General features: G+C 42.8%; 1 pseudogene; it reads left to right on the top strand.

Moving 5' to 3' along the window:
* Positions 1 to 275: 275 nt before the first annotated feature.
* LOC123454062 lies at positions 276 to 7,837 on the top strand (annotated as a pseudogene).
* Positions 7,838 to 11,330: the final 3,493 nt, after the last annotated feature.

Genomic DNA, 11,330 nt, shown 5'->3' with positions numbered 1-11,330 from the left:
CAGTGAGAGGACAGAAGGAAGAATTAAGGAGCTTGTTAGCCTTGTCAATAGCTATGACATCAAAATACCAGGTGCAAGGGAAGAATGTGCACTCAGAGGTGAGGAATACAGGGCTTGGGGCAAGAGAGAGGAGGCAGAAGGGCATCCGTGTATTCAAGAGGAGCATTTTGGGATCAGGGGAAAAGTGGGAACATGAGAGAGATTAAGTTAGAGAGAACCCGTTGGGGTGGAGGTGTCCTTACCCCTGGATGAGGTAGGGTAGGACAGAGGTGAACATGAGTGTAAAAGAGCTAAGGAAGGAGGCAGCTGGAGGAATAGCTCTGATTCTGGCTAAGGTAAGTGGGAGGAACTGCGGCCAGGATAGGCGAAGTTCAGATAGGTGAAGTTAGTTTAGACAGGTGAATTTTTAGAATAGAATATGTTCTTTAAGGTTGTGGGGGGGAGAGAACAGGGAGTTGTTGCCCAATAGTGAATTTCTGTTCCTCTTGGGCCAGAAGAGCAACTGCAGCAAGAGTACATAGGCACAGCTGCCAGCCCCGGAGAGAGCATTTTAGTTGTTTAGAAAGATAATCTACCGGGCAAAGAATGGGCCATTCATGTGGCCCAGAACTGCCAATGCCATACCCCCTTTTTCTGTGGAATAAAGAAGAAAAGCCTGAAGGTCTGGAAGTTGAAGGGCTGGAGCTTCCAAGAGCAGGCAGGAGAAGGCAGCATCTGTCTCTGACTTATGGCCTAAGGGGTTATGAGGGTCTCCTTTAGCTTTGTCATAAGGGGCTTTGGCAGGAGGGCAAAGTTTGGAATATTTTATTATTATTATTTAAAGATAGCAGTGGCTGACTAATCAGGGACAGGCAGAGGCAGAAGGCATGAGTTAATGTTAGAGTTTAGCATTGTAAGCCAGCATCAGACAGGGGAACATATTAGTCTGAATCTTTGTTTATATTTTGTAGTTATATTTTTCTTACTGGGTGATTAAGACCATGTAGGCTGCCAGAATTAGCTGTATGTTTTGGAGGTCAATAGTGGCACTGTAGGAGAGATTTTTAGAGACCTGTGAGGAGTTCTATGACTCAGCATTGTCATCTGCTAGGATTAGTCAAAGTCATTTTGACCAAGTGGCCCTCCCTCTTTTGGGAAGCCTGGAGGACTGATTTTCCTCTGAGGTGACTCTTCTGTTGCAGATTTGTTGACTTGGAATTCACCTCTGGATCTCCATATCCTCTCTGATCAAAAAGACAGGTAACTTTCCACAGGCTAGAAGTCACCAAGTGCCCCTTCATCTCCTGTGCCTTCTGACTCCAATGTTGCCAGTTGATTTTGGCTTCTACATATGGTTATTACTCACTCAGAGAGACTGTACATATCTGATTAGCAAAACAGATTAATTTAAAAGGTGCAGAACATATTTGGTTAGCAAAGCAGATCTGGTTAGAGAATGACACAATATTTGAAAATCATTCTTATTAATATTTAATTGTCAGATGACAGTGTAAGCTATATCTGGAACATAGAAAGCATATACATTTTATCTTTTAAGTATCTGTTGGTTATAAGTATAGCCAGAACATATTAGTAGCCCCCAAAACAATGTTTTATCAATTATTTTATCAATAACTTTAAGCCAATTTATTTAACCTAGAAATTGTATGCCAAGAAAAAATAAGACAGTATAAAAACTTGGCAACTTGTTTGAAAATAACTTTGGCTAGTCTGTATACCAATGTAAGGACCCCAAACTGAAAGCAGAACAGCAATATAAGATTATTTTTCTAGGGCAGGAAACATGTCTTAAGTATCAATATTTTTATAAGCAATGAACTTAAGATACTAGAAATGAAACAATTAATTAAGTTAAACTTTGACTGAGACTGATTATGCATAGCTTAAGAATAAAACCTGGTCATGGTTGAGTTAAGCAAATCTGATTTTAACATACATTAGAGGCAATAGGACAGACAAAATGTAATTTCTTAAATAATTACCTTCTATCTTTGAATAATTTTAAGGCTTAACTAAATAAAAAATATTTATGACTGTTACATGAAGCTTAGATAAACTATATTAACATTGCTTGTATGCAGTGAATTTTTCTAAGATGTGGGGAGCTTTCTAAGTTTTCCTAAGAACAAAATCACAATAAGTCACTTTTTATAAGACTTAGATTATAACCTCAGTGATAATCACCCAGCAAAACCAGCATGAACAAGGCAAGAACCATGTTAAAATTACATAGTTGTATCTAGGCATGGTGATGCATGCTTATTGGTAGCCAAACATCATGGACTTTTTTATAAACCAAATTACAGTATTCTGATATCTGAAAAAGTCTGATATTAACAAAAAGTAGAATTCACATATTTAAGGCGCATGAGGCTACAGAAAGTAACCAATCAATAAAATATCTGCTAGCACAATTCAAAATAAACAAGAAATATATATGATGTAGTAACATTTTTGGTTTAAACATGAAGACATGAAAATTTTTTATATTTTTTCAAGCTCATCAGAATTGGGATGCCTTTATATAATATTTTCTTATGTACATATATTTTCTTTATGAGGAGATTTAGCACTTTTAAAAGCTAAATAAAATATCCATTCAACCTACAAGTCAGTTTCTGAAATTAATTCAGCTATAAATAACATACCCAAAGAAGAGAGGAACTGGGCTAAGATGCCATGATCTAATGAAAAGGAGACAAGTCTCTTGGAAAAGAGAGGGAATGGGCATGCCAGGGCCACTTGCCACTGCAAACAATCTCCAAATGTATGTTCCACTATGTGCATCTGGCTTTGCAAACAAGCACATTTAACTGCTGAGCCAGAAAGGAATATATTCAATCTCCTCCAAACCATATACAAAATTTCATGACACAATCTATAACTACTCAAACTGTAACCAACTCTATAATTCTGCCTGTGGCACTCTAGTAAACTTTCTCAATAATGATGTGAATTAAATCTAAAGTAATTAAGATTGTTGCAGGAATTGAGGAATTTTTACATCTTAAATCACAACATGGACCAGACTTGACTATACTATTTACTCAGAATAAACATAACTTTCCTGAAACACATTCAAAGAATACAAAAGCAGATTAGAAATTTTCTTACAAACTCAGTATCTAGTACTTCTAAATTTAAACATAAATCATGAGGCTGTTGTCTATTGGTACTTACATAGAAGTGTAGAAAGATAAAGTAAACATAAAAATAGTTGTAAATTTCTTATACAAAGTCCTCATCTGTTCACAGCAACTTAGCATTCACCTGTCATCATGCTGGGGCCAGGATTCTGAGATTCCCTGTGTCTGCAGGCCCCTGGTTGTGCAAATCAGGAAAGCTAAGAAAGAGCCATTAGGGATTTTCTTAGGGCCAGCATAAACCCCAGAGAGATCTGTGTCTTGTCTTTCTGTCCAACAATGGGATTTGTGTGTTAGGCTCCCCCTCTTACTCCCAGGGCCACCTGACCATCTACAGATCAAGCGTTTCAGGGGAAAGCACTAAGTAACACATTACAGGTACATCTGTCTGGACTGGCCCAGAACTTAATTATTCCTGATCTACTTCTTGCTCCTGGGGAACACAATGGGACAGCATAACCCACCCCATTTTTTTCCTTCCTAAATTTTAGGGAGAGTTTTGGACTTCCCTCGGGGCCACAAGGCAGCTTTCTGATCCTGTCATTTACAATTCTTGAAGAGTAGGAGAATCTTGTATTTTTCCTTGTCTATGATCTTAATTACTTTCAGTGTTTCTTCTGTGGAACACTCAAGAGTAAAAGTTGGCTATTCCATCTGGTATAGTGGGCTTGCTGGAGAACATCCCCCACAATAAAATGATACTGTTCAGAACAGAAATCATTCTGCAGCCTTAGTGCTGTGAAACACACACACACACACACACACACACACACACACACACTCAAGTGCACCTTTCATACAGACTCCAGACAACCATTTCTCCTTCACACATTTATTCATTCATTCAGAAGATATGCATTCCCATTTTAAATTTCTATTCTATTTATAACTCCAGAGACCAAAACCAAATCTTGTCAGACTTTATGCTGTATTAAATGGTCTTTTCCTGACAACTTCTAGATCAAATAAATTGATTTAGATTTTTAAATTACAAAAATGTTTCCAGAGCTGGAGAGATAACTTAGCAGTTAAGGCACTTGCCTATGAAGCCTAACGACCCATGTCTGTCTCTTCAGGTCCCACATAAGCCAGACATACAAGGTGATGCAAGAGTGTAAGGTTGCACATGTGAACAGGATGGCATATGTGCCTGGGGTTCGATTACAGTGACTGGAAGTCATGGAATGCCAATTCTCTCTCTGCCTCTCTCTCTCTCATGAAAAACAGGCTAGTCTGGGGCTGGGTGTGGTGGTACACCCCTTTAATCCTAGCACTCAGGAGGCAGAGGTAGGAGGATCACCATGAGTTCGAGGACTACATAGTGAATTCCAGGTTGGCCTGGACTAGAGTGAAACCCTACCTCCAAAAACAAAAGAACAAAACAAAACAAAAAGGCCATTCTATTGGGCTTGCCTCGAAAAAAAATTTTTTTTCAGGGCTGTTAATATGTTATGCCTATACTCATTGCTATTAGGAATTTAAAGGAGTAAGACATGCCTGGTTTCTATGCTCTGTATATGGCTTACAATGCTACCAGGCAGATTTTAGCCTTATTGCCATTCCTTAAGTGGATCTGTTTTGCTAAGCATATGAGCTATGTATCCCCATTCTACTTCAAGACTAGTATAACTGTCCTTCTGAGTACTGATTAACCGCATGTAGGTGCAAAGTCAATCAGAACACTGCATGTAAAAGGACAGCAAATAGTTTTGTTCCTTCTTCAAGGTCAAAGAGGCCACAGGAGATGATAGGACACTCCTAATGTTCCCTAAAACTCTAGTAAGCTACCTGCCTTCTTGGTCTGGGAAGACATGGAGACCCAGAGATGAGACTCCAAATCAGTGTAGAGTCTGCAAAAGGAGAATGACAAGAGAGGAATGCTTTCAAGGGAAGGCACGTGGTCATCATGACCTTCACTGAGCCTAGTAAAGATACACTGCTGAGAGTCACATAATCACGGGTCCCGAAGAGTCACTCCTATAGAGCCATTACAGTCTTAAAAAAATGCAACATAGACATAAACTTTGGCTGTCTACATGGTCTTAGACACCCATCAAGAGAGCATAACCAATATATATTATAAAGCAGACAAGAGTTAAGGCTAATCTGTCTGAAGCTACTCACTGCTCTTTGTTATATGCTTCAGACTTAGAATAGAAAGGTCTTACACTGACTTATGCCTCCTTTCAACAAGACAAGATCCTCCTTTATCATGGTGACAATCATAATATTTTTTGTTCTTGTTTTGTTAACTGTTTATCTTTTAAAAATATTACCCCACTTGTGCCCCCGACGACGATCTCCCACAGGATCTCCAACAAATTAAGCTCCATTTTCTTTGGCCTGCCATTCTCTTTGACACGGACACACTTGTGAAGCTGTATGCCTTACCTGGGGAGGATGATCCCGACAGCTTCCAAAAGTATCTTCAGCAGGCAAGGAGGCGCAGGCTTTAAACGTTAGCACTTTGGAGACAGATGTAGAAGGATCACCATGAGTTTGAAGCCAGCCTGAAAGTACAGTTACATAAGTGAATTCCAGGTCAGCCTAGGGTAGAGCAAGACCATACCTTGAAAAAACACCCAAAAAAAAAAAAACCCCAAAATCCCAAAAAACAAAAAAATCAAAACAAAGCAAAAAACAAACAAACAAAAAAAAAAAACAACCAAAAATCCCCCCAAAATAATAAGTATCTCCAGGATGGCTTGATTGAGGTGGAATAGCTAGACATTCCAACAGCTCTAATAGCCTTGAACTCACGATGTTCCTCATACCTCTGCCTCCTGAATGCTGGGATTAAAGGCATGCGCCACTATGCCTGGCTTTATGCCTATCTGCCTGAAAAATAAATGTTTATATGTGCTTATTGTTTTTGTTTTTTCAAGGTAGGGCCTCTCTCTCCCTCTCCCTCTCCCTCTCCCTCTCCCTCTCCCTCTCCCTCTCCCTCTCCCTCTCCCTCTCCCTCTCCCTCTCCCTCTCCCTCTCCCTCTCCCTCTCCCTCTCCCTCTCCCTCTCCCTCTCCCTCTCCCCCTCCTTCCCTCCCTCTCTCTCTCTCTCTCTCTCTCTCTCTCTCTCTCTCTCTCTCTCTCTCGCCCAGACTAACCTGGAATTCACTATGGAGTCTCAGGGTGGCCTCGAACTCACGGTGATCCTCCTCTCCTTTCTGAGTGCTGGGATTAAAGGCGTGTGCCACCATTCCTGGCTTGTGAAATATATTAAAAAGTATAGACGAGGGGCTTGAGAAACCATCGCGTTTCTTGCGAGGCAATGTCTCAGCTAACCAGCATGCAGGAAGCCCCCTGGCCGACCATTATCACCAGCCAGCATCACCATGGGGGCCATGCTGGGCACCTTCTCCGTGGCCGGCTGGGTAGGGTCTCAGGCTAGCTCAGGCTGACCTGGAATTCACTAGGGAGTCTCAGGGTGGCCTCGAGCTCGTAGCGATCATCCTACCTCTGCCTCCTGCTTGCTGGGATTAGTTTCATGCCTCTGCAGTGGTGCATCATGCTTGCTGTGCAGTTGCTGTCCCAACACTAAGGATTCCACTGTGGCCCAGTTATTCTATGCTTGCATTCTCCTGGGCACTGTTGCATGTTGTCTTATGAGGACAGAGAGGATAGAAACTGAGCTGAAGGTTTTTGTTCTTCAAAAATGCTACTATTGTTGGTATCATGGTTGGGTCTCTCTACATTCCTGGGGGCTATTTCACTTCAGTCTGGTTTATAGTTGGCATGTCCGGAGCCACTTTGTTCATCCTTATCCAGCTGGCGCTGTTGGTAGACATAGCTCAGTCTTCGAATGAATCATGGGTAAATTGTAGGAAGAAGGAAATCCAAGGGTCTGGTCTGGGGTTTTGCTCTCTGTTATAAGCTGCTTTTATATCATGTCAATTGGCATTGTTGTGGCACTCTGTATGTCCTACACCAAATCAGATGGCTGCACAGAAAACAAGTGCTTCATTATTAACCTGATTTTGTGCATTGTGGTTTCTCTTATATCCACCCACCCAAAAATTCAGGAATACCAGCCTCGTTCAGACCTCCTTCAGTCCTCTATAATTACTGTCTACGCCCTGTACCTCACATGGTCAGCTATGACCAATAAACCTGATTGTTCCTGCAATCCTTCCTTTTTGAGCATCATTACACACTTAACTGCACCAACTTTGGCTCCTGGAAACACGACTGCTGTCGTCCCTACCTCTCCTCCATCATCAAACAGTGGACACTTTCTGAGTTTTAATGATTTTTTTGTTGTTGTTGTGCTTCTCTGTGGTATATGCCTTGGGTACTCTAGCTTTCGTACTTCAAGTCAGGTAAACAAGCTGACCCTCTCGGGGAGCAACAGTGTGATCCTCAGTGACACCAGTGGAGCCCGTGATGAAGAAGATGGACAGCTGAGGTGGGCCATGGACAATGAGAAGGAGGGGTGCAGTACAGCTGCTCCCTATTCCACCTGATGCTCTGCTGTGCCTCCTTGTACATCATAATGATCATGACCAACTGGTCCAGTCCTGATGCCAAGTTTCAGAATGATAGCAGCAAGTGGGTAGCTGTGTGGGTCAAAATCAGCTCCAGCTGGGTCTGCCTGCTCCTTTACGTCTGGACTCTTGTGGCTCCACTTGTCCTCACCGGCCGGGACTTCAGCTGAGCTTCTGAGTGCCAAGGACGCTGCTGAAGCTTACAAAGGTCTCCCTTGCCTTTTAAATTTATGTCAACTAAACTATTACATGAACGCTTTGCAAATTTGACTATATTCAGGTTTATATCAAAGGCAAGATTGAATGATACTTGATGTATAATTGAACTGTTCATTTCTAAATATATGTTTATTTGTAAGGCTATAGCACAAAGGGAACTTTTTTTGTTTTCAAGTGAACTACAGCTGTGCTGTGAAGTGAGTTCTTTATAAAGACCTATAGATTCTTATAACTTTGATTTAAAATACAAGGTAAAAGAATGTTGGATATTTGAGACTATCTTTAATATGTTTCTATTGCAGTCCCCTTAAAAAGCAAAAGCAGAATGTATTAATATGAACCTTTTCCTCTGCAAAGGTCTTCACCATGTGATGCAAGCACACTGTTTAGTGCGTAGACTCTTTAGAGATGACATGACCTAGTTCTTGGGCAAGGATTGTGTGTAGGTCCTTCCTCAAAACAATAGTTGCTAGATATGGCTACACCTTGTTTCTTTGTTTATTTTTTAATACCACAGCATTGATGCTCTTGATACAAGTAAGTGGTTTTACCAGATATGTTAATTTTAATAAATGCTTTGTAGGCTTGATTAAAAATAAATAAATAAATAAAAATATTACCCCAGGTTCAAAAGAATGAACCAAAGTAATAGACCTACACACAGATGGTGATGAAACATTATACTGTTTTACAATGAAAGAAAAAAGGCCTCTATGTCTTGGGCCTTTAGATAAAATCCCTCCTGGGGAGCTCTGACTATCAGGCTTTGTCCTGTATTTAGCTTGAAAATGTTAAACGGTCATCACTCTATTTTCCTAACAACAGCTAGAGTTTCCCCTTAGTACAGGGAATGATAGCAAATGAAGCATGATAGCTTTTGTATAGCTAGCCAGCCAGGGAAAGAGGCCCAAGGAGATGCCACCTTGCCTTCTCTGGTAGGACTGGAGTCTGACCCAGTTTGTCCAAGATGGCTGCAAGCAACAATTTCTCAGCAATAGCTCTGCGATTTTCAAGTTTTCCCCAGGCTTAGCACATCTGTTTGTTGCCCCTTTATGAGTCAGACTCTTGAATATGCCAACCACTTAGATTGGTTACACACCTGAGTCTGATAATGATAGCCATCCTAATTAGATGTCTGTCCCATGTAATGAGCCTAAACTCTCTCTCTTGGACCCTTGTGTGTTGTTGCCTCCTGGCCCTTGGGATAAGCCTCTGGCTGCTTCCTTATGTGAAGGGGATTTTCTCAGCCTACTTTCCCCTTCACAGTATGATTGGTAATGGGGAGGACTTCTTTTTGTGTGGGCCCTGTCCTGCCTTGTTTTGGGTGTGCACCTGCTTTGTTTTCCCTGTGTATGTCTGTATGTGTCCAGACTTTTTCCTATTTGAGGGAGATTTTCTTCTTTTATTACTTCCCAGCCTAGCTAGGAGGACAGAGAGAGAATTTCTTTTCCCTTCAGCTTTCTGCCTTCCCTGTAGATCCTAACTTTCCTTAAAATACCTCTCATAATTCATAATTTACCCATCCCCGAGTCCATGCTTTCGATTCTTCATTAATTTGGACAAGGTCTCCAAAGTTGGGGTCAGTAGGCCTGAGATCTTATGCATCTTTATGTACATCTATTCTCTTTCTAGACTTAAAAGAGTATCACACAACTAGGAAAAAGATAAGAAAAAGGTTTGGGCAGTATGGTGTGAAATTGAAGAAAATCTATGGGAAATTTCAAAATATATCTTATAACTTATGCCATGAAAATTGGAGGATATACATTTAACTCATACTTGATGATTTGGGGTGATCAATATAAACATCAACTGTTAACTGTGTTTCAATAAAGTTATGCCTGTCCTGAACACTGGTGGTCACACTAGAGATCCTGCCAGCGTTTCCTTTCCCTTCTTTTGTTGCTTGGCAAGGATTCTTATGATTACATCTTATGTTGTTGGTGAATTCTCTGATACCTTATTGTGGGAAGGCTGCATGTTGTACCAGGAATAAAATGAAATTTGGAATCAGTTAAGTGTGTGTAGCAGACTGATTCAGGTTTGCTGAGATGAACTTCCAGATCAGGCACAGTTTTGGAGTAAAGGATTTATTGAAGTTTACAGATCCAGGGGAAGTTCCATAATGGCAGAAGAAGCTGGCCTGCCTTCAAAGGCCCAAACAGAGAGAGAGAAGAGCACAAGCCAAAAGGTCAAAAACCACAGCACACTTCAGGAACTCCAGATAGGCACACTGTATATCTTTAGACTGAAATCTGAAACCCACCACCACAACTTAAGATCTACCCAGTGACATTGCCTCCAGCCAGGTAGCCAGCAGATGCAAATTACAAACAACTGAATAAATTGGGGCCATCTATTCTATTCAAACCATCACAGTCTGAATAAAATTCTATTAGTATACTTTGCTCCTGCTGCTTTCTTGAGAATATTGAGAATAAACTGGGCTTTAGTTTCTACCTAGAAAAAAATGGAAATAGAGGACTTCTGGCCAAGATGGCGACCACCTAGCTGCACTCCAGATACCAGGGGGAAAAAAAAAGGCAAGTATTCAAGTGCAATTAGGATCTTTGTGCAAGAGGGAGGGCACAGATTGGGGAAAAACAGGGAAGCACACACACCTGCGCCCCACCGCGACCCACCGCATCCCAGCGCAGCCCCGCAAGCCCCCGACCTCCCTGCGTGCCCCCCCCGCACCCCCTATACCCCTGTGCACCCCACGCCCCCCCCCCCGCGTGCCCTGCACCCCCCCACCTGCCCCGCTCGTCCCATACGCCCCATCACGCCCCGAGCGTCCGGTGCATTCCGCTCCCCCACACACACCCCTCACGCCCCACGAGCCCCGCGTGTGCCCCCCGCGAGCCTCACTCACGCCCCACGCCCCGCAAGGCTGTGCTCTGATCGGGCACCCACCAGCCACGCCTGCCAGCCTGCTGCACTGAAGCTGCAACCTCCTACCTCTACCCTTGCTCTCTGATCCTGTGAGTTGACCTGCCATGTGGTGCTTGGTTCGCAGGCCTGCGGGGGGGCCACCTCTGCAGTGAGTGGGTGGCTGCCAGATCCCCTGATGCTGTGCTCACATCACTTGCCGGCTGGTCAGCCTCTGCTGTGTCCTGATCCTGTACCTGCATCAGCTGCCTTTGCACTACAATTGCAAGTGCAGCAGGCCCAGTCCCACAGCAAGGGCCACACAAGTCCACACTGAGTCACTAGCACCAGCACAGGTGCCATCCCCTACCTGTACATCGCCACCCATCCCCCACTCCCCTGAGGCGGGAGAGCGCAGACTGTTTGCAGGTCCCAGTGTTCCCAGCCAGAGTTTGGGCAGCTTCAGGGCTTGCTACCTCAGTCCCCTTTCAAGCTTGAAGGCAGGCAGCTTAGGTACATTACTAGGTGAGAATTCAGGCAACTTTGGTGCCCCTGTCAGGCTATAGATAGGTGGCTTTGGCAAGAGAGAGCAAAAACCTAGGCTGCTTGCAACTTCCCCA

This window comes from Jaculus jaculus, chromosome 13 (assembly GCF_020740685.1).
Source record: "Jaculus jaculus isolate mJacJac1 chromosome 13, mJacJac1.mat.Y.cur, whole genome shotgun sequence".
NCBI classification, from domain to species: Eukaryota; Metazoa; Chordata; class Mammalia; order Rodentia; family Dipodidae; genus Jaculus; species Jaculus jaculus.
The sequence above is the reverse complement of the archived record's forward strand: the minus strand, read 5'-3'. Positions and strand labels throughout refer to the sequence as shown.